Genomic DNA, 24,381 nt, shown 5'->3' on the forward strand with positions numbered 1-24,381 from the left:
AAAGGGATCGGAACACCTGTCCTGGTGACTCTCATCACCCAAGAGTGAAAGTGAAAAGAAATTGCACATTTTGAGTGGTCACCAGAACAGGAAAAGAGAGGAAATGTTCCAATGGGGACACTGGTTCTGGTGACAACTAGGGATTGCCTCTCATTTCCTGTTGTGGCTACGGGACAGCAAATGAAGGGAAATCTCCTCATGGGGACAACCTGACAGGGGTTGCCCCCATCAACCTCAATCACTCCATTCAAAATGAAATTAATGTTTTTATTTCTAAGAGAAAAATAAGTTATGATATTAAATGACTCTCGCTCATTGAGAAATTAATCAAGATGGCTGGGTTCCAGTTGTGATTCCCGCAATGTATGTAAAGATTGCTGTGATGTGGAGGTGGACGCATCAGAAGACGGGCTGCGTCTTGTATTATTAGTGTTCCATGTATCAGTAAACGATCGTTATGAGCGCTTCTACATATATGCGATGTGCGGAGAGATGTCATACTAATCGCTGTATGAAACGGGCGTGTCACACACTAGCCCCGCCCCGGCCTGTCAACCACGACCATACGCTCACGCCCCCATGGCTCGTTGCCTGGGAGACCCGAGATTCTCCGCCTGTAAATTCTTCTTGCCTATCCCGTCCCTCCGCATTCCACACCTGCTGTATTCCCCGCCCTCTGCATTGCCCGCCTACCTTCTTCCTTTATTGGTCCTCGTGCCTGTCAGTGACCGTCCAGTCCGGATCCCAATGCTACGATTGGTTGCGCTCTTCCAGGACGCCGCTTTGCAGGAAGAAGTGGGCCGGTGTTGGCGCAGAGGGGCGTGTGTGATTGGCGTGGCTAGAGCGGCGGTAGGCGTGGCTTGCCGTTTTCTCCTAGCTGGTGATATTGAGTAGATACCCGAAAGGAAAACAGCGGCAGAGGAGAAGATCGGAGGGAGGAGAGGAGAGCGGCACGGGCACAGGTGAGTGACAGCAATGGGCAGCGGTGGGTGATGAGGGGGGTTCCATGCCCTTGCCACCCCTTCCTGGGTGTGGGATCACCCTTACCTTTCCTATAGATCCCCCTCTATTCTCATCACAGCCATTACCGCCCCCTCACATCTGCAACAGGACACCTGGCACCCCCCCTCCATGTTCTATATATATGGATGGATGGAGCCCACCCTGGCACAGCATGCCCTGGCCTCATCCTCTATGATCTCATCATTTATTAGGACAGATCCCTATCACTGTCTACTATAATGATGATGATGGGGGTTATTCCTCCAGCAGATGCCGCCTCCTCCTCTGTAATGCTGGGTACAATGAGTAATGCTGCCATGGCATGTGTTGCAGTCTATTGTCACCCATACATTGGCTCCTATGGATAAACTATTTTTAACATGCTTTGTCTGCCTGTCACAGCATGAAATACATGGACATCCCCAGCCAATCACGAGCCTTTTATCACCTTCCCCGCACGATCCGCCAACATTTCCCACGCTCATTGTCTCATGGATCCCCCCGCAGACTTTTTACATTTAGGACATACATTTCTGTGGATTGCATTGTGAACCGCCACAGCAGAAGCAGGGGTATGTCATCCGAGATCCGTGCAACAAGGTGTAACCCATCGCAACCGCTGAACATGTCGATCTGACTTGTTACTACGGGTTACCACACTTTGCTTCCTGCCATCATTATTATTATTATTATTATATTATAACAGTTTGTGCAGCGCTTTACAATATAAAAGGCAAACAATACAAGTTACAATACAATAGGGTTAAGAGGGCCCTACTCAGAAGAGCTTACAATCTATGGTGCGGCAAGTGGTACAAAAGGTTGTAACTGTGGGGAATGAGCTGATGGAAAGGGATAAGAGATTAGTTGGAGGTGTGATGGGTTTCCCTGAACAGATGAGTTTTGAAGGCAGCCAGAGTAGGAGATCGCTGGACAGATTGGGGGTTGTGAGTTCCAGAGGATGGGAGAGGCTCTTGAGAAGTCCTGGAGGAAAAGACAAGGGACATAGAGAGCAGGAGGTCTTGGGAGGAGCGGAGAGGACAGTTTGGGTGATATTTGGAGATACGATTGGTGATGTAGCTCGGGGCAGAGTTGTGAATGGCTTTGTATGTTGTTGTTAGTATTTTGAATTTTATTCACGGGGCGTTTTGGAAGCCAGTGGAGGGATTGGCGAAGAGTTAAAAAAGGACACAATTCCATCCAGTTCTACCATAAAAAAAAAAAATATATATCATACCATCCCATATACCCAATCCGATACCCACAGTTGAGAAGGGTGGCAGACTCTGAGCACCGTCATAGCGCTTTGCACTGAATCTTTAAAGGGTTTGTTCACCGTTACTAAAAAATTGCCCATGTAGATAAGGGGCATCGGTAAATAAAAACAAACTGTGCAGCTCTGACCTAAGTTGAATAATGTCCTTGCTATAGGTGTGGACCATTTATGTATTTCATGAAGCCTGACTGGAAAACTCCTAGGACAGGGATAGGCAACTTCATCACATCTGCTGTGGTGAAACTACAAATCCCATCATGCCTCTGGGAGTCATACCTGTGACTGTCAGCCTTTCAGTGCCTTGTGGGACTTGTAGTTCCACAATAGCTGAAGTGCCAAGGTTGTCTACCCTTGTGCTAGGACATTGCTGAGAGACTCCTAGTTGTTTCTGTTCACCTCCACCATCACAGGAACCAGCTCTTTCTCCGATTTACATGCACTTCCTTTTCCCCTGATGAAGTAGTCATGAGCTCTGTGCAAGAGAGCTCACTCCTAGGATGGTTAAGGTATACAGTGACAGTAAGGAGTCCCCTAGCAACATCCTAGCAACAAGGCAGGACAGGATGATGGCATCTCTGGGAGTTTTCCAGTTAGGCTTCATGATGTACCTAAATGACCTACACTTAGAACAAAGCCTTTATTTAACTTTGATCAAAGCCGCACGGTTTTATTTATCTCCAGGCACCCCTTATCTTCATGGGCAGTTTTTTTTTTTTGGTAAAGGAGAACTAACCCTTTAAAGACTTTCTGAACGAATCAGTACAAAGCGCTATGACTGACAGCAAAGTTCAGTAACCTATAGGAACCAGTCCGATCCCCATGCTCTATTGTTGCTATTGGTTACGCCTCTCTTTTATCTGCTTATACTTTATTTGGTTACGGTGAACTAACCCTCTAAAGCTGAACTGCGGGAAAAGGAAAAATTCTCCTTTGTAGTGGGGATATCCCAAGGGTTAGATGCTTGTATATAGGTCTTTGAGGGACCATGAAAAAGCCTATTCACTTGCCCTGTTCTCCCTCAGTTTCCCTCCAGGCTATAAGACCGGTCCCAGCAGCCTCTCCCACCTCATGCTCCGGTAGGCACAGATCTTCTGACATCATGAAGTCCAATGCAGAGCCCATAGCCCTGTATTGGATGTGAGGAGGGCAAGGGACAGTCCACTGCTGGAGTGTAGTGCAGGAGAGGAGAGCGCTGGCTGCTTGGGTAGTGGAGAATCAGGGAAAACTGCTTTAGATCCAGGATCCACTGCAGAGGGATGTTTTTGTTTTCCCTGGAGATTATCTGTAAAGCTGAACTCCAGAGCATATATAAATCTTTATTTATAATACATCATTAAATGCAAGCAGTGTATGGACCTGAATGTGACCTGTGCAGTCCCTGAACAGCAGGGCTGAAAAGCGAGAGAGAGAAGCAGCACAAAGAGCCATGTAATGACAAGAAGCATGCTAATAGGAGGAGAGAGCTGAGTGGCAGAGGTATGCGCTCATCCTTGTGCTGCTTCTCCTTTCACTGTCCAGTCACAGGCTGGGGGCGGGTCCAGGATGACCTGGGTTCAGAGAACATGAGTTGAATGGTGCTGGCCATCACAACGAGGACATCTAGCTGCAGAAAAAGGTACTGCAGGGCAATCTCTGGATTAAAGCTGAATATTGCAGCAACATTTCGCTATTGGATGTTTAACTATTTCCTACTGATGTGTTGCTTATATACGGCCTCTCAGCTGGTGGGCTTTAATGGAGAGAGGCTGCATATATGTAGCCTTATGTAATTAGTTTTCTGTGCTGAGAGCATGCGCCCCAGCAGGGACTGGAAAGCTTCCAATGCATACTTGAGATCAGGAGCTTTCTGAACCATGTGACCTCTGTGACAGCCAATCGCAGTGGTCACATGACCCGAATGCCCGCCACCTAGCATTTAGAAGCTCTGAGAGGCGGGAAGGGGTTAATTGGGCTATTCATTTTGTCTTGTTGATTTTGGCTGCAGATTTGCTGTAAGGATATTGGTATCAGGGCAGCAGAGTCCTGTCCCCCAATTTTTGAGAATGAGCACAGATCAGTGACGGTGGTGGCCATAGCAACCGTTCATGTTTGAGCCATTAACCTCTTGCTGAATAGGAAATGTATATATGCACCAGCAAAGTTGGGGCAGCTTGAACCACCCAGCTGCCACACATGTGTCCATGGCGGCCTGAGTTTCTCTGCCTAGCATGAGTCGCTCTCAGTGCGTTGACCGAGCTGTCACCGGCAGCTCTCGGTCACAGCTTCTGATCGGGCTCCCAAATCACATGATCGCTGTCAGAGCCAATCACAAGACAGGGAAGCTACGCCGCCTCCCGTGAAGATTTTAATTTCCCTTTGCAAGTTAAGCCCCGTACACACGATCAGAAAATCGTACGGAAAATGCGATCGTACGATAATTGGATCGTTAGTATGCGGCTTTCGAGATCCGATCATGACAGTTCATCCGATATTATTCTATCGGACATGCACAACATTTTTTTTTCGTATGATTTTCATTTAACCAGTACAGCTATCGTTCGAAAATGCAATACAAATGCATTACAACACATGACATCACTTCCGAATCTTTTTTTTTTTGTGGTACGGGAATTTTCGTGACTTTAGTAAACTCATCAGATTCGATCTAAGATTAGCATACAAAAAAAAAAAACAGACGGTCATTCGTCCGATAATCTCATTGTGTGTACCGGGCATTACAGGATTAAAGGTGAAGCCTCATTGGTTGATATGGGTAATAGTCCTCTTCTTCATCTGTTGCAGTTTTCATAACTCCTCCTCCTATTTTCTGAGTTCCTATGTAATGTTTTGTTTTTATGATAATTATAGCACTGCTCGTTTTTTTGTTTTTATGTATTTCTCTGCTTTCAGTGGTCTTTATGTGGGCAGGCAATATATAACAGCAGCCATGCTGTATAGAAACCTAGACATGTGTCTTCTCTTCTCTTCCAGTATAATTAATGGAAGTGAAAACTGTGCAGCATCCATCAATACAACAAGCGTTATTTCTGCCGTCACACACAATTGGCTAACAAGGCTGCCAAAATAGCTTTGTTCATTTCACTTGTATAGCAGAAGGTGGAGATCGGATTCATTGATCTATTATTTGTTTCTGATTAGGACATTACTGAACATTTGTGATTACATTTATTGCTACGCTGGTACCCCTTCCATTCATTTTAGAACAAATTGCACATAGAATGGCGCTGTAAAGGGCATCTAGCACAGGGATGGCAGACTGTATTTATACCACCTTCTCACCTGCTGGAATAAATAGCCGTTCGCTTAGGTTGTGCGATATTTCCTCCGGTCGTGCCATCATTTTAATTTCTGATGTTTTAAACTATTTGCCTTAGCCTTGGATTGCATGCCTGCAAATATTATCCCTTGGGAGGTTGGGAAATAATCATTTTTCTTCCAATGCTGAAACTGCGTGTCGCTGCTAATCAGTTTTTTATTTTTTATTTTTTTTTATTCATTCAAGAGCTAGCATTTTATGGTCAGATGTTTTAGCTGAACATATAAAAAATGGAAATATAATAAAAAAAAAAAAAAAGAAAGGGTTTGAGTTGCTTTTGGAGGGGTAACCAAAAACGAGGAGCTAGGTTGCCAATGGGGGTGATTTACTAAAGGCAAATCCACTTTGCACTACAAGTGCAAATTACAAGTGCAAAGTGCACTTGAAATTGCACTGAAAGTACACTTGGAAGTGCAGTCGCTGTAGATCCGAGGGGGACATGCAAGGAAAATAAAAAATAGCATTTTTGCTTGCACATGATTGGATGATAAAATCAGCAGAGCTTCCCCTCATTTCCGATCTACCCCTTAGATTTACAGCGACTGCACTTCCAAGTGCACTTGCAGTGCAATTTCAAGTGCACTTTGCACTTGTAGTTTGCACTAGTAGTACAAAGTGGATTTGCCTTTCATAAATAACCCCCAGAATGCCATGGCCCCTATTTACAGGTGAGCGTAGCGTACGCAGGTGATTTTGATGCTTTTTTTTGGTGCTCCTTTGTGCATTTTATTTGCATGTTGTAGGAGTGAAGTGCTGGATGTGAGCTTCTTTTGGGGCAGGATCCAGACTTTTTGGCCCCATATAGATTTATAATGGGAGCTACTAAAATAATGCACACACGTTTTTTTTTACCGCCTTCTATTAAAGGGCTTAAAATGTCCCATTTTACTTCAAAAGTAGCTCATGTATCTTTTCAAGTTTTGGGCATTGAACTACAGGTGCCTGAATGTTCAAATATGAACAGGGGACTTTTTTAAACAGTAAAACCTTGTGGGACTGCAAGCTTGTAATCCAAAGCACTTGTATATAAAAGCAATTTTCCACAACCATTTATTCATAAGTCCTTCAGTTTATAGTCCATATAAAAAGGTTATAGCGATGTGATTGGTTGTGTAACCATAAAATGTCCATCCACAAATGGAAGCCTCCACAAGGGTATTAGAAGCAAAATCCAGCAGGAGCTACAGAGTATAAAAGAGAAAAGAGGCGACTCTAATGCCCTGTACACACAATAGGATTTTCCGACAACAAATGTTGGGTGTGAGCTTGTTGTCGGAAAGTCAGACCGTGTGTATGCTCCATAGAACATTTGTTGTCGGAATTTCCATCAACAAATGTTTGAGTGCAGGTTCTAAAATTTTCCAACAACAAAACTTGTTGCCGGAAATTCTGAGCGTGTGTACACAATTCCGACGCACAAAAGTCCACGCATGCTCGGAATCAAGGACCAGCCGGAAGCGCTCGGTCTTGTAAAACTAACGTTCATAATGGAGATGTCATGTACGTCTTGTACATCACTACGTTCGTAATTGTTGGCCAAAATTTGAGTGACCATGATTATGCACGACAAGTTGGAGCCAACATCCTTTGAACAAAAATCCACGGTTTTGTTGTTGGAAAGTCCGATCGTGTACGGTGTAGCAATATGGTTACATTTAATGAAGGTAAAACATTTACAAGAGCCGCAGTGGGTATTGAACTTCGTTTTTCTCAGCTTGACATATGTGTTGTACGTCACCGTGTTGTTGACGTTTGGAATTTCCAACATTTGTGTGACCATGTGTATGCAAGACAAGTTTGAGCCAACATCCTTCAGAAAAAAATCCACGGTTTTGTTGTCGGAAAATCCTATCGTGTGTGCGGGGCATTATGCCCCATACACATGGTCGGATTTTCCGACAACAAATGTTGGATGTGAGCTTGTTGGCGGAAAGTCCGACTGTGTGTATGTTCCATCGAACATTTGTTATTGGAATTTCCACCAACAAATGTTTGTTGTCGGACTTTCCGTTTGTGTGTACACAAGTCCCTCGGACTAAAGTCCACGCATGTTCGGAATCAAAGACAAGCCGGAAGCGCTAAGTCTTGTAACACAAGAGTTTGTAATGGAGATATCACGTACGTCTTGTACGTCACTACGTTCGTAATTGTTGGCCAACATTTGTGTGACCGTGTGTATGCAAGACAAGTTGGAGCCATCATCCTTCGGACAAAAATCCACGGTTTTGTTGTCGGAAAGTCCAATCAAGTGTACGGGGTATTAGTGTAGCAATATCGTTACATTTAATGAAGGTAAAACATTGAGTGACTCATATGGCTACTGATTAAAACAGGCACATCTAAGTATGCAGGAATCCGGGGTAAAGCTCTCCACATAAAGCATCCTCCTCCACATCAACCATGTGAGTTGCTAAATGTTGTACCTTCATTAAATGTAACCATATTGATACAATAATGCCGCGTACACATGGTCGGACTTTCCGACGGCAAATGCGCGATCGGAGCTTGTTGTCGGAAATTCCGACCGTGCGTAGGCTCCATCGGACAATTTCCATTGGAATTTCCGTTGCACAAAATTTGAGATCTGGTTCTCATATTTTCCGACAACAAAATCCAATCGCGTAAATTCCAATCGTGTGTAGACAATTCCGACGCAAGTGTCACGCATGCTCAGAATAAATTACGAGACAGAAGCTCTCAGTCTGGTAAAACTAGCGTTCGTAATGGAGATAGCACATTCGTCACGCTGCAAATTTTGAAATCTTTTAATGCAGCGCATTCTCTTCTTCTTTATAATTCTAGAATAATAACGTTGTTTTTCTGCTCATATTCACACAGAGTTCTCTGATTTCACTGATTTCATGAATATAATTTTTTTATTTTCATCAGATCTCCAGAAGAATTATTATTATATTTTTTTTGGTTTTTATAGTGAATTTTTATTTTATTTTTTAAATCAAGATCTCCTGTTTTTTTTATTTGTTTTTTTTTTTTTTGGTGATCTCCCTAATTTTTTGTGGGATCAGAAAAGCACGAGTCTCAAAAGCGCGGATCGTCTCTCACCAAACTTCTACTAATACAAGATTAGCAGAAGGAGCCCAAAGGGTGGCACACTTGGTATTGAACTTCTCTTTTCTAGTCCCGTCATACGCGTTTTGTACGTCACTGCGTTCTTGACGTTTGGAAATACCGACAACTTTGTGCGACCGTGTGTATGCAAGACAAGTTTGAGCCAACATCCATCGGAAAAAATCCCATGGATTTTGTTGTTGGAATGTGCGATCATGTGTATGCAGAATTAGCCCTTGTACACACGGTCGGAGAATCTGTCGGAATGAGTCTTATCGGACCCCGTCGTCAGATAATCCGACTGTGTGTGGTATGCATCGGACTGAATCCATCCGAATCTCCGTCCGATACAAATTTCCAACATGTTGGAAATATTTCCCGACCAACTGAGCCAGACGGACCTAATCCGATCATGTGTAGAGCATTTTCATCGGACCAAGTGCCACGCATGCTCAGATCAAATTCCTACATCAAAGCTATTGGCTACTAGCCTGAATGTAGTCCCATCGTAACGAAATTACGTCATCACGTTCTGAAAGATCGGATTTTTCGCCAACTTGGCCCGACCGTGTGTATGCAACAGTTTCGGGCACAATCCGTCGGACTCAATCTGACGGGCAAAATCCGACGGATTTGGTTGCCGAAATCTCCGACCGTGTGTACAGGGGCTTAGAAGTGCTTCTCTTGTCTTTTATACTCAGTTGTGACATGGCGCTACTTGTATATTGACATCGCTTGTATATCAAGTAAAAAATTATTAAACAATTTAGCTTGTCTTGTAAAATGCCCTCAAACCAAGTTACTCAAAGCAAGTTTTACTGTAATTGTAATTTGGAGCTTTGGAGGGGGGCATAATATGTAAGACAGGCGCCATCCTGCATGCCATCCAGAGGAAACCCCTCACGAGCTCACAGAGAACATGCAAAACCAATGTAGTTGTCCTGACCGGCACTCAAACCAAGCTGCACAGAAAAGAACAAGAGCCCTGGGACTTTGAGTGAGGTGGGAGAAATTTGGCAAACGTTCACAAAAAAATGCAATAAAATCAATTTATTAATTACAAAATGTTACATAACCAAATGGGAAGATTTGCTGGCACCTGTTCTACATGCAGGCCTTCTTTGTTTTTGCAGGCAGTCTGTAGAGGTGGATGCCGATACAACGGCTGCACAGACACGGCAACATGTCAAAATTGAACAGCTGTCCAAGAGCGGCTGCATGGCTCAGAATGGTAGACAGTGGCATGTTTGGGGGTATGCAGGCGCTCTGCATGGCTGTCAAATTATGACAGCCGCTGCAGCTGCATCCACTTCTATGGGTTGCCTGCACGCTACTGGGGGTGGATGCAGATACAAAAACAAAGCAAGCTTGCACACGGGACAGATATCAGTTCCCATCTCAATGAAGCCTAATGCCACGTACACGTGACTGGACTTTCCGGCATACTTTCCGGTATTCCCGACAGACTTTCGGGAGGCGTACCGACGGACTTTCCGAATTAACAGACTTGGCCACACAGGAACAGACTAAGTCCATTCAAAAGTCAGTTCATTTTGAACGTGATGACGTAAGACGGAACTAAACAAGGAAGTTCAATAGCCAGTAACCAATAGCTTCTCTTGCGTTGTATTTGGTCCGTTGGACTTGCACACAGACAAACGGTTTTCCCGATTTTTAGTCCGTCGTAATTGAGTCCGTCAGATTTGAAACATGCTCTATTTCTAGGTCCGTCCGATTTTTTTATTTTTATTTTTTTTCCCGAAAAAACGATCGGACTATCCCACACACGATCGGATTGTCTGACGGACTAATCCCCTCGGACCCAGTCTTCTCGGAAAATCCGGTCGTGTGTACACGGCATAAACCTTAGTGCTTAGCACATTTAAAGTTGGAGCACTGGCATCCTTGTTTTGAATCACATCACCTCCATGGATTTTGTATGTTCTTTTGTCCTTGTGGGGCTTTCTTCTGGATGCTGTTTTTTTATTTTTTTTTGTCACAATCCAAAGACATGCTGGTAGATTAATTGGCTCCTGTCCTAAAGCAGTGGTAAAGATTGTAAGATTAAAAAAATAAAATAAAATCACCCTGCAAGGCAATGTCATGGAGTGCTAGTATGCATTGCATACTAGCAGATTATGAAAGACTTACCTTAATACAGAGCCCTCCAGCGGTGCGCTGTCATCGTACACGGTTTATGGCACAGACCTCTGAAGGAACAGAATGGTATGCCGTTCCTTCAGAACGCATGCGCCGTTGACGTTACTGGCTGCTGTGGAATATCTCCTATGATACATGTTGAAGAGATATTAATTTTACCTGCAGGTAAGCTTTATTATTGGTAAAAATGTCACACATGACTTTACTACCATTTTAAAGCCCATCTCTGGGCAAAAATTAAGTTTTTCCATGCACCGGGGCTGTGCTGCTTGTTTTTGTCTAGGGGAGAGGAGAAAGGAGATTTACTTACTGTACCTGATCTTCCCAGCACAAGACCGGTCTGGCACCCCCGCGCTTCAGCAGTCTTGACTTGTGGACTGTTCCTGATGTCATTAAGCCTAGAGCAGGCTCCATAGACCAGGAACAGTCCACCGCTGGACCCGGGGGGAGCGCTGTTTTCTAATGGCGCAAAGGTTTAGGTGAGTATAGGCTTTCTCCTCGCTACTAGACAAAACAAACAGTTGACCCGCGCAGTTCATGCACAGCCCCACTGCATGGGAAAACTTTTTTTTTTTGCCCCGAATTGGGCTTTAAAGTGATTGTAAAGTCTCGTTTTTTGTTTTGTTTTTCTCTAAAAATAGCAAACATGTTATACTTACCTGCTCTGTGTAGTGGTTTTGCACAGAGCAGCCCTGATTCTCCTCTTCTTGGGTCCCTCTTTGGCTCTTTTGGCTCCTCCCTCCTGCTGAGTGCCCCCCACAGCAAGCAGCTTGCTATGGGGACACCCAAGCCGAGTCCATTCAGACACGGAGCCCCGGTTTGGCCCCACCCTGTCCCTCTCCTGATTGGCTAACTGACTTCGATTGACAGCCAGCGGAAGTCAGTGGCATCACTGCTGTGTCTCAGCCAATCAGGAGGAGAGTCCCGGATGGCCGAGGCATTCGTGAACATCGCTGGAGAGAGATGGGGCTCAGGTAAGTATTAAGGGGTGCTGGGGTGGCTACTGCACACCAAAGTTTTTTTCTATATGCATTAAGATAAAAAAAAACCTGCTGACTTTTCAACCACTTTAAGTTAATCCCTCTATGTTATTTCACAAAGCCAAGATGGCTGCCTCGTCATATGCCCCAACAGCAGACATGGCACTTCAAATCCCCAGGAAGGAAACTACTAAAGAAACATAAATTATTATTAGTAATAATAATAATAAAGAATCGATTTTTGTGGTAACGAGACCTGGTAATGAAAAAACCATTGTAGCCGTAAAATAATGAATCATTTCAAAGATTTGTAAGTTTGGAAAGGATTCAGTTTATCGCATGACCAGTCCTGCTATACTGCGTGAAATTCCTTGAGCTTGGCCAAGCATCTTGTTCTTGTTCCTAGATGTTGAGTAAGTCCTGTACACATACATACATGTACTTCATCCTTCAAGAGTGCATAGTTATGCCCAAAGTTATAGGTTTAGATGCTACAGGGCAACGATGCGTGTCCAGTCCTGGAGCATCACGCTCCCCATCTGACCAGTCCTGGAGCATCGCGCTCCCCATGTGTTTCGGTCCTGGAGCATCGCGCTCCCCATGTGACCAGTCCTGGAGCATCGCGCTCCCCATGTGACCAGTCCTGGAGCATCGCGCTCCCCATGTGTCTGGTCCTGGAGCATCACACTCCCCATCTGACCAGTCCTGGAGCATCGCGCTCCCCATCTGACCAGTCCTGGAGCATCGCGCTCCCCATGTGACCAGTTCTGGAGCACCACGCTCCCCATGTGACCAGTCCTGGAGCATCACTCTCCACATCTGACCAGTCCTGGAGCATCGCGCTCCCCATCTGACCAGTCCTGGAGCACCGCGCTCCCCATCTGACCAGTCCTGGAGCACCGCGCTCCCCATCTGACCAGTCCTGGAGCACAGCGCTACCCATCTGACCAGTCCTGGAGCACCGCGCTCCCCATCTGACCAGTCCTGGAGCACCGCGCTCCCTATCTGACCAGTCCTGGAGCACCGCGCTCCCCATCTGACCAGTCCTGGAGCACCGCGCTCCCCATCTGACCAGTCCTGGAGCACCGCGCTCCCCATCTGACCAGTCCTGGAGCACCGCGCTCCCTATCTGACCAGTCCTGGAGCATCGCGCTACCCATCTGACCAGTCCTGGAGCACCGCGCTACCCATCTGACCAATCCTGGAGCACCGCGCTCCCCATCTGACCAGTCCTGGAGCACCGCGCTCCCTATCTGACCAGTCCTGGAGCACCGCGCTACCCATCTGACCAGTCCTGGAGCACCGCGCTCCCCATCTGACCAGTCCTGCAGCACCGCGCTCCCTGCACCTGTTTGGTGTGAATGCGGTGCAACTTGAGCCTTACAAATTCATGGCTCAAATTGCACCCCAGAGACATCGCATGCAATTCGCACAGGAATGTACTGCGATTCCTTTGCAAATTACATGCAGTGTCTCACACCACAGCAGTGGGAACCCAGGCTAATGCATGGGGTTCCCCGGCCTAATGCCTTAATGATCAGGAGTCTAATGCAGCTGGAACTGCAGCACCGTATTTTCTTAAACTCTGGTGGTCCCTACACAGTTTTTATAGTTGACATTGAGCAGCATTCAGTCCCTGATACTACGGTGGCTGCCATGGGGAGGTTGTGGGGGTAATCCTCAGTTTCTGGTTTACAATGAAAGGTGCTTTTTCGAAAATGTTAAAATGTTTCTAATTATTTGTAAATGCATGTTAAAGTGGTTGTAAACCTCAGGCATGAAATATGATTAAAGCATATCCCTCTATAGCATTGACTTTGTCTCATTTTGTAGCATTAAGTGTAATTTCTGTCCGCTGCTTCGTTCCTCTGCTGTCAGCATGTATTAATTCTGACTAGTTTCCCAGACACCAAGAGAAAAAAAGGTGACAGGGGACGGACCCCCAGCTGATTGACAGCCTCAGGTCTGTTTCTGTGTGCTGTCCGAAGGGGGGGGGGGGTGTCCTTGCCTTCCAATTAGCACTCAGAGCTCTCCCCACTGAGCCCTGCAGAGTGTTACTTCAGCTCTCTTCCCCCTTTTTTTCTGACAGCTCAGACAAGTTTTATAAATTCTGTTCTTTGAATGGACATAGAGAAGTTTGCAAACAGACAGGTTAGACGTCTGTAGGATGATTTTTTTCATATCTGTATATCACCTGAGGCCAGTCACTTCACTGGGTATATGTAAGGATTTACAATCACTTTAATTATTGCAATGACGGCAACTTCCTTTTAGACTTTAGGTGTATGATTACATTTTTGAGTCTTTTCTATAGGTATTTGTCAACGAACATGACCCATATAGCCGTACCTGTTGGCACCTAGATTGGTCTGACCGGCTTTTGATTTCATGTGTACGTTCCTTTGCTCATGTTTTAGTTGTGATTATACGAGTTTTAAACCTCATCCATTTGATTACTGTTCTGCAATGTTTGCTAGGAAAAAAAATGTTTGTTTGAACTTTGGAATCCATCCATTTTCAAATACATGAGCTACACATCTGCATTCCTCTTTTGAATACAGCCTTTCTCAACCTTTTTTACACCAGAAAAAAATGTTCAGGTCTCGGGGAACCTATGCTAAAAGTATTTTTTTTGGGGGGTCAGTGGGAAGAACGCATTATATTGGTGGCCAGTTCCTTACAATGGTGGTCAGAATGTCACCCCAACAGGCAGCTAAAAAAGATTTGCCAAGTGGCATTGGACTTGGAACTTTGCAGACACCATCAGAATGGAGGTCAGTCGGCCACAGCTCAAGGAACCCCTCACAACCTCTGGAGGACCTCTAGGGTTCCACAGAAACCTGGTTGACAGTGGCTGGTTTAGTGTATTTTATAAAAAAAAAGAAGAGAAAAAAAAGAATTTCTGCTGCGCTCTGGTGTCGAGTTCCTCAATGTATGGTGTGACCAGTTTCATATAGTAAGTGCCCGTTTAGGCTCTGAAGAAAGCGGTTCTCCCCTGAAACACGTCAGCCATCTTGAGGTATTGTTTGATCCACTGGATGTCAGGTCCTGGCTTGTTAATATCAAGAGTAGTGGAATTCACTTTATTGATTATGCCTTCTATCAATACTATTTTGCGAGTATACACTTTGCTGTTTTTTAACCACTTGCTTACTGGGCACTTAAACCCCCCTCAGTCCCAGACCAATTTTCAGCTTTCAGCGCTGATGCACTTTGAATGACAATTGCGTGGGCATACAACACTGTACCCAAATGAAATTTTTATCATTTTTTTCCCACAAATAGAGCTTTCTTTTGGTGGTATTTAGTTACAGCTCAGAGTTTTATTTTTTGCTAAACAAACAAAAAAAGATGCAAAAAAATAAAAATAAATAAATCATGTTTTAATAGTTTGTTATAAAATTTTGCAAACGGGTCATTTTTCTCCTTCATTGAAGTGCGCTGATTAGGCGGCACTGATGGCTGCATTGGTGGGCACTGATGGGCTGCATTGGTGGGCACTGATGGGCTGCATTGGTGGGCACTGATGGGCTGCACTGGTGGGCACTGATAGGCATAGTTAAGGCGGCACTAATAGGCACAGATAAGGCGGCACCGATGGGCACAGATAAGGCGGCACTGATGGGCAAAGATGGGCACAGATAAGATGGCATGGATGGGTGGCACGGATAAGTGGCACGGATGGGTGGCACGGATGGGCACTGATAGGTACCACTGATAGATGGGACTGATGGGCACTGATAGGTGGCACTGATAGGTGGCTCTGATAGGTGGCACTGCTGGGCACTGATGGGCGGCACTGCTGGGCACTGATGGGCGGCACTGCTGGGCACTGATGGGCGGCACTGCTGGGCACTGATGGGCGGCACTGGGTCGCAGCACCTTTGAGGCAGATTGTGGGCACTGTGGGTGGCAATGTTGGTGGCACTGCTGGATGGCACTGTGGGTGGCACTGTGGGTGGCACTGTAGGTGGCACTGTGGGCACTATGGGCACTGATGGGGGGCACTGATGGGGGCACTTACTTTTATTCAGGATGGCACGGCGGTGGGCAGGTGGGCACTGGCAGGGGGCAGGTGGTCAGCTGTATTGCTGGCCGTGATCGGGACTGATGTCCCAATCACGGCCGCCGGTGATCGGCTTTTTTTTTCTCTCCTCGCGCTGTCAGCGCGAGGAGGAATAATAGCCGATTACCGGCTCCATTCTATCACATGATCAGCTGTCATTGGCTGACAGCTGATCACGTGATAAGGGGTCGGGATCGACCCCTTGCACGGATCGGTGATCAGGCGAGTCTCACGGACTCGCCGATCACAGAGCGCGCCGCGCGCGCCCCTCAGGGGGCGCGCAGGCCGCTCGTATCCGGGACGACGTCAATAGACGTAGTCCCGGAAATGTAGGTCCGCGCTGATGCCGTCTTTTGGCAATAGCGCGGATCTGTAGTGGTTAATTGAATAAAGCTTTACTAGTGGTAATGCACTAGGTTGGTGCGCCCTCCTTCTTTTCTTTTCTTTCCTTTAGTGCAGGGATCCTCAAACTACGGCCCTCCAGCTGTTGTGAAACTACACATCCCATGAGGCATTGTAAAACTCTGACATTCACAGACATGACTAGGCATGATGGGAATTGTAGTTCCTGAACAACTGGAGGGCCGTAGTTTGAAGACCCATGCTTTAGTGTATTTTATAGCATTTTTTTTTTTTTACATGGAACATACTTAATTTGAATCATTAATTACCTCCTCCACCTTTTAGCATATGTTGCAGGATTCTCCCTACTTAAACGTTATATATGTTAAACTCATTTAAAGTTTTGCCAACTTGGATATATTTTCCATTTCATTTCACACTCTTATATAAATCTGTTTGACAGCTCGTGACTATTTTTCTTTTGTTTTACTGGTAATTATAGCTCTATTACAACTATGACCAAATTATAGCTACAGGTAACGTTGGAGCTCAGGGTTTATGAGATAATGAAAGGCACATTAATTATATACTGTTGTTTACAGTAACTCATATATACCCAGCTGTCAGTTTCCCAGTCCCGTGCAGTTAGCAATAGGGAGGAGTGCTGGTTAGATACTGACATGTCAATGAGAAATATGACCTAATGTTAAGTAGCAATTATTTGCTCTTAATTGCCATTTTTGCCAAAGGTAAGTAAGAATAATTCCCCTTCGAGCACCATAGCAACAGTCATGAAGAATTGGCACATGTCCTTTCTAAACAGAAGTTTTGGCAGACTTTAACTTTAATATGGCATCATCCAAAAAAAGCAGTTTGTTAAAAGCATATAGTATGCCTTCCTAAGTGCATGATGTAGGGTTTTATGGGTAGCTAAATTTAGCAAAAAATTCCTTATGTATGTATCAACATTATATATATATATATATATATATATATATATATATATATATATATATATATATATATATATATATGTATATAATATATATATTTATATATATTAATAATAATAGTAATAATAAAATATATATATAGGCATACCCCACTTTTAAGTATGCAATGGAGTTAATTTACTAAAGTTGGAAAGTGCAAGATCAAGCTCACTTCTGCATAGAAACCAATGAGCTTCTAACCCCAGCTTGTTCAATTAAGCTTTGGTAATAAAACCTGGAAGCTCATTGGTTTCTATGCAGAAGTGAGCCTGATTTTGCACTTTCCAGCTTTAGTAAATAAACCCCATTGTGTACTTAAAGTGGCGTTCCACCCTAAAGTGGAACATCCGCTCATCGGAACCCTCTCCCCCTCTGGCATCACAGTTGGCACTTTTCAGGGTGGAGGGGGGTGCAGATACCTGTCTGAGACAGGTATTTGCACACACTTCCTGGCATAGACTCCCACGGGGGTCTATGCTTCTTTCTGTTCCGGCGCGCTGTCTGCTGGGACACACACTGGTCCCAGAGATAGCGTGGACCATTCCCATTGCACTGCGCGACTCGTGCATGCGCAGTAGGGAACTGGGAAGTGAAGCCGCAATGCTTCATTTCCTGATTCCCTCACCGAGAATGGCGGCAGCAGCCGAGAGCCGAGCGATCGATTGGCCTCGGCTGCCGTCCTCACTGGACCCTGGGACAGGTGAGTGGCCATTTATTAAAAGTCAGCAGCTGTAGTATTTATAACTACTGGCTTTTAATATTTTTTTTTCCAGTGGACTCCCTCTTTAAAAGTGGGGTATGCCTGTGTGTGTGTGTGTGTGTGTGTGTATGGCTCTAGGTAGCAGGAGACAAGGTCTGATCTCCTGTCAGGGCTTTACTACCGTCTGTGACTCCAGGAGGGAATCTCCCCCAATCCTTTTCTTATAGTGGCCATGCAAATTAATCAGCGGAATCTCTTTTAGCTATATAAATAACTCTAGTGGAAGGGCCTACCTGAATAATCCATTCTAATTCCTGTCCAATCTCTTATGCCGCGTACACACGATCGGAATTTCGGCCAGCAAAAGACCGATGAGAGCTTTTCATCGGAAAATGCGACCATGTGTATGCTCCATCGGATTTAGCTGTCCGAATTTCCGCCAGCAAAAAATTGATAGCATGTTCTCAATTTTCCCGATGGAAAAACTTTCTATCGGAAATTCCGATTGTGTGTATGCAATTCCGACACGCAAAAACTCACGCGTGCTCAGATTCAATTATAAGATGGAAGCTATGAGTGGCTCAATGATATTGAAGTCAGGGGACTGAGATGGCCACTCCAGAACCTTCACTGTATTCTGCTGTAGCCAATGACAGGCCGACTTGACCTTGTGTTTTGGATAATTGTCATGTTGGAATGTCCAAGTACATCCCATGCGCAGCTTCCTGGCTGATGAATGCAAATGTTCCTCCAGTATTTTTTGATAACATACTGCATTCATCTTGCCTAGAGATTAAACCAAATTTCCTGTGCCTTTGTAGCTCACACATCCCCAAAACATCAGCGATCCACCTCCGTACCTTTCATCATAGGCCTTGTTGACTCCTCTTCAAATGTATTTTGTGAAAAACAGTGTAGCTCTTATTTGTTTTTACCACATTACAATGTGACCAATGTAACCGGTGCATACATTAGACTGTGCAAACTGATAAATACACTAAACACTCTTTGCTATATATGATGAACAAAGCTGAAATGTCCAAAAAAGTATATATAAAAAATATATAAAACAACGTGAAAACAGGTGAAAAGTTCTCAGAATTTTCTGTGTATGATACGATGAAGTGTAAATAGTCCTACACCTTCTCCAAGAAATGATCGCACAATCACCGCGTGAACCCTCCACCACATGAAATGGAGGCTTACCAGACTTAATGGATCCTACTCAAAATTATATTTGGAGGATCATATATGCTTGTAGATGTACATAAGCTTTTTCGGTGTTGCCCTTTTCTGGAAGACTTTCAAGTGTGGCTATTTCCTCTACGGTATGTCTCCATCCATATGAATCCTCATAGGTAATTGGGCAGATATAAAGGGAGGAAGCAGGGACCACAATAGTGTAACTCCGTTTTTTTCATTTTAAATAATTTAATAAAAAATTATCAAACTCACGTGTACAAAGAACATAAGCGCTTTTTCAATAAAATCTCAGGCTGCAGTGAAGTCCCGACGCGTTTCGTCATGAGCAGACGTCATCTTGTTGACTCCTCTTCAAATGTAGCTTTTATGGTTGTGGCCAAAAAGCTAAATTTTGTGCCAGAAGGTTTGAGGCTTGTCTCTGTGCTGTTTGGCGTATTGTAAGCTGGATAGTTTGTGGCATTTGCATAGTAATGGCTTTCTTCTGGCGACTTTACAATACAGCCCATCTTTCTTCAAGTGCCTCCTTATTGTGCATCTTGAAACAGCCACACCAAAGTTTTCAGAGAGTCTCATATTTCGCCTGAAGTTATTTGTGGATTTTTCTTTGCATCTGAACAATTTTCCTGGCAGTTGTGGCTGAAATTTTAGTTGGTCTACCTGACCGTGGTTTTGGTTTCAACAGAACCCTCATTTTCCACTTCTTGATTAGAGTTTGAACACTGCTGATTGGCATCCTAAATTCCTTGGATATCTTTTTATATCCCTTTCCTGTTTTATACAGTTCAACTACCCTTTCCCATAGATCCTTTGACAATTATTATGCTTTCCCCATGACTCAGAATCCAGAAAAATCAGTGCAGCACTGGATGAAAGATGCAAGGGTCTGTCAGGAATCCAGAAACTTATTGATCTTTTATACACACACACTAATTACAAGCAAACAGATCACGGGTGAGGATGGTTACCTTTAATAGCCATTCAAACCTCTTTGTGTCAGCTTGTGTGCATGTTATCAGGCAAAAATCACCAGGGTATGTAAACTTTTGATCAGGGTGATTTGGGCAGTTTCTGTTATCATTATGATTTAAACAGAGTAAAGACAGTTGATTGATAATAAATGGCTTCAGCCAAACATTAACCATGAGTGAAAGAAAAGTTTTTGTCTTATTGTTCATATTCTTTGTAAAATGGCCAAGAAATCATACCTTCTGCCAGGTTATGTAAACTTATGAGCCAACTGTATATATTGGCCTAAATTGATGAATACATTTTTTTTCTAATAAAAACTGCAGAGTTGATCAAATACCACAAAACGAAAGGTCTATTTGTGGGAGAAAAAGGACATCAATTTTATTTGTGTACAGCGTTGCACAACAGCACAATTGCCAGTTAAAATAACGCAGTGCTGTATCGCAAAAAATGGTCTGGGCATCTGGCCAGTTCCTGTTTGTACAGAGCAGCCATGTGGTAACACCATTTTCGGATGGTTCAGCAGGATTCTAACCATCTACAGTCAGCTTAAGGCAGGGTTCACACTAGTGCGGGCCATGCCTCCTGCATTTGCTTGGGCATGGCAGCCTATTCATTTGAAGGGGCTGCTGTGCCACGTAAACCACACAAACAGGTGCATGCACCTTTTTAAAAATGCAGCCCCATTTTCCTGCTTTTCCCACACATACGATTGCGCTGCAGACTGAGATGCGTGGGGGTGCCATTCAGAATGAATAGCAGCCCCGTGCATCTCGCAAGAGCAGTGTGATTCGACTGCAGGTGGTTGTGGGTGTGGAAATTGATGTGATTCCCACACCCGCAACTGGAGTGCACAGTGTGGGCTAGTATCAACCTAGCCTAAGGCTGCTTTCACACTGAAAGTGCTGGCTGTTAGCGATAAAACGCCTGAAAACTGTCTTAGCCTCTGTACACACGGTTGGAGATTTCGACAACCAAATCCGTCGGATTTTGTCCGTCGGATTTTGTCCAAAACTGTTGCATACACATGGTCGGACAAAGTTGTCGAAAAATCCGATCTTTCAGAATGTGATGACGTAATTTCGTTACGATGGGACTACATTCAGGCTAGTAGCCAATAGCTTTGATGTAGGAATTTGATCTGAGCATGCGTGGCACTTGGTCCAATCAAAATTCTCTACACATGATCGGAGTATGTCCGACCGGCCCAGTTGGTCGGGAAATATTTCCAACAAGTTGGAAAATTGGGTCCGACGGATATTCCAACGGAATCAGTCCGATGCATACCACACACAGTCGGATTATCCGACAACACGGTCCGATAGGACACATTCAGACGGATTCTCCGACCGTGTGTACGGGGGCTTAGTGTGAAAGGGGTCTAAAGGATTTTGCATGTGTAAAGTAATTTATTGAATGTGAGGTAAATAGCAAAAAAAAAATTTGATTAAAAAAAATGTAAATTTCCTGAAGAATACACATTTGTTATTCATCATCTGGTGTTGGCAGTTGGTATTTTCTAAGACTCCTTTCACACCGAGGGAATTTTGCAGGCGCTATAGTGTTAAAAATACCGCCGTCAAACAGCTGCTCCATTGTCTCCAGTGTGAAAGCCCGAAGGCGTCAGGAAAAGTCCTGCCAGCAGCTTCTTTGGAGCGGTGAAGGAGCTGTGTGTTTACCGCTGCTCCCCATTGAAATCAATGGGGCAGTGCGGCTATACCGCCGGCAAAACACCGCTATTGCAGGGCATTGCGGGCAGTTTTAATCCTTTCTCGGGCCGCTAGCGGGGATTAAAAGTGCCCCGCTAGCGACCAAAATGCACCGCAAATCCGATAGGATAAAACATCGCTAAAAATAGCAGCGTTTTACCACCGACGCCCCCCGCAGCTCAGTGAGAAAGCCATCTAAATGTACAAAATAACAATTAAAGGAACTCTGCACTGGCCAGTAAATGAAAAGTATACAATGTATCAGTGTGATGTTCAAGCTCAGCAATGAAAATACATTGTAATTTTACCAGAGGGAGATGGTCCTGTGAATGAAAGCACACTAGAATGTTTTCATAGTTTCAGAATATTTGTGTGCATTTAGTTACAGAAGTATCATCCTCTGGTATAGTGTTAGAACGTAAAATAAATAAATGAAAAAAGCTTTCTTTTGGTGGTATTTGATCACCTCTGGGGTTTGTATTTTTTGCGCTATAAATGAAAAAAAACTAAATTTTTTAAAAAAACACACATTTCTTTGTTTCTGTGACAAAATTATGCAAATGATTAATTTTTCGTCATAAATTTTGGCCACTATTTATACTGCTACATGTCTTTAGTAAAAATAACCCAAATTAGTGGATATGATTTGGTCTTTGAGAAAGTTAGAGAGTCTACAAGCTGTGGTGCGAATCGCACAAAATTGATCACATCTGATGTACTGGTGGCCTATCTCACTTCTTGCGACCCAAACAAGTCAGGAAAGTACAAATATCCCCCAAATTACCCCTTTTTGGAAAGTAGACATTCCAAGGTATTTAGTAAGAGGCATGGTGAGCTTTTTGATGTTGTCATTTTGTCCCACAATTCTTTGCAAAATTAAGATTTTTTTATTTTTTTCCACAAAATTGTCATTGTAATAGGTTATTTCTCTCACGTGGCATGTGTATAGCACAAATGACACCCCCAAAAAAATTACAGTATTACAATACCACATGTGTGGGTCTTTTTCACAGCCTGGCCACATAGAGAGGCCCAACATGCAGGGAGCTCCGTCACATGTTCTAGGAGCATAAATTACACATCTAACTTGTTGACTACCTATTACATTTTTGAAGGCCCTGGAGCACCAGGACAATGACACGTAACACTGATGACAGATGGCACTGATACGTGGCACTGATGACACTTATACGTGGCACTGATGACACGTGGCACTGATGACATATGGCACTAATATGTGGCACTGATGACAGATGGCACTTATACGTGACACTGATGACACGTGGCACTAATATGTGGCACTGATGACAGATGGCACTAATACGGGGCACTAATACGTGGCACCGATGACAGATGGCACTAATACATGGCACAGATGACGCGTGACACTGATGACAGATGGGACTGATAAGGGGCATTGATGACACGTGACACTGACAACAGATGGCACGTGACACTGACAGGTGGCACTGATGACAAATGGCACTGATACGTGGCACTGATGACAGATGGCACTAATATGTGGCACTGATGACAGATGGCACTATGTGGCACTGATGACACGTGGCACAGATGACAGATGGCACTTATACATGGCACTGATGACAGATGGCACTGGGAACAAATGGCACTGACAACAGGTGGCACTGGGGACAGATAGCACTAACAGGTGGCACTGGGAACAGATAGCACTAACAGGTGGCACTGGGGGCAGGTGGCTCTGGGGAGGATGGCACTGGGCGAGGATGGCACTGTGCGAGGATGGCACTGGGGCGGATGGCACTTTTTTTTCCTTTTTTTTTAACTTACGGCCGCTGCAGCCGTTGATCTCTCCCCTCTCACACGCTGTCTGTGGGAGGAGGGAGAGTGGCGCTGAGAGATGATCTCATATGTTTACATATGAGATCATCTTACAATGGACACGCCGATCGCGCTGTAAACGGCCGCTGTGATTGGCCGTTTACAGCGATCTGTGACTGGCTGTGTCCGAGGGACACGGCCAGCACAGAACTTCCCCGTTGCGCGCTCGCGGGAGTGGGCATTGCGGAAGTAAACAGGAGGCCATTCAGGAACGGCCTCTCCCAGCAGTTAGCGTCCGCTCTGTAGCTGTATTTCGGCTATAGGGCGGGTTCGAAGCGGTTAAATTAAAAAGGTTGTACGATCTGTCGTATGATATATGGATTGTGTCTACGGGCCATTACCAAAACGAAGGGCCCTTTCACATGGGCTTTCTGATTAGGTCTACCTGTCAGTTTTTCAGGCAGCCTCCATTCACCCCTATGGGGCAGTGGATATCAGTGGTGATGTGTCCACTGACACGCTGTCCGATCCGATCCTGTCCGTGAAATCCAAACTGGCGGTGACCCTATTTTCCATCTGTCTGGCGGATCGAATGAAAATGGACAGGCTATTTGTTTTCATCTGATCTCTCCATAGAGGAGAGTGGGACTGTGACACGTCAGTCTCAGCACAGTGAGTGGAGACAGACCTGCCATCCTCCTGCTCAGCAGGGATCAGCGGATTGCCCCTTGTTGGGCAAGGCGGAGTGCGCCGGGCGGATCACCCGTGTGAAAGGACCCTTAGGCTTACATTTTTTT

General features: G+C 44.7%; 1 protein-coding gene across 6 annotated transcripts in view; it reads left to right on the forward strand.

Moving 5' to 3' along the window:
* Window positions 1–828: 828 nt before the first annotated feature.
* Window positions 829–24,381, forward strand: part of CDKL5 (cyclin dependent kinase like 5) — a 532,110-nt gene continuing 508,557 nt past the window's right edge. For 4 of the 6 annotated variants that reach the window (XM_077480757.1, XM_077480763.1, XM_077480761.1 and 1 more), the window contains exon 1: window positions 840–962. The gene's annotated coding sequence lies outside the window, so the exon portion shown is untranslated. Of the gene's footprint in view, window positions 963–24,381 lie in introns of all 6 variants that reach the window. The other 2 variants (XM_077480758.1, XM_077480760.1) reach the window with 2 other exon arrangements.

Source organism: Lithobates pipiens, unplaced genomic scaffold, assembly GCF_037356315.1.
Source record: "Lithobates pipiens isolate NorthernLeopardFrog02 unplaced genomic scaffold, aLitPip1_a1.2 Scaffold_16, whole genome shotgun sequence".
Lineage (NCBI taxonomy): Eukaryota > Metazoa > Chordata > Amphibia > Anura > Ranidae > Lithobates > Lithobates pipiens.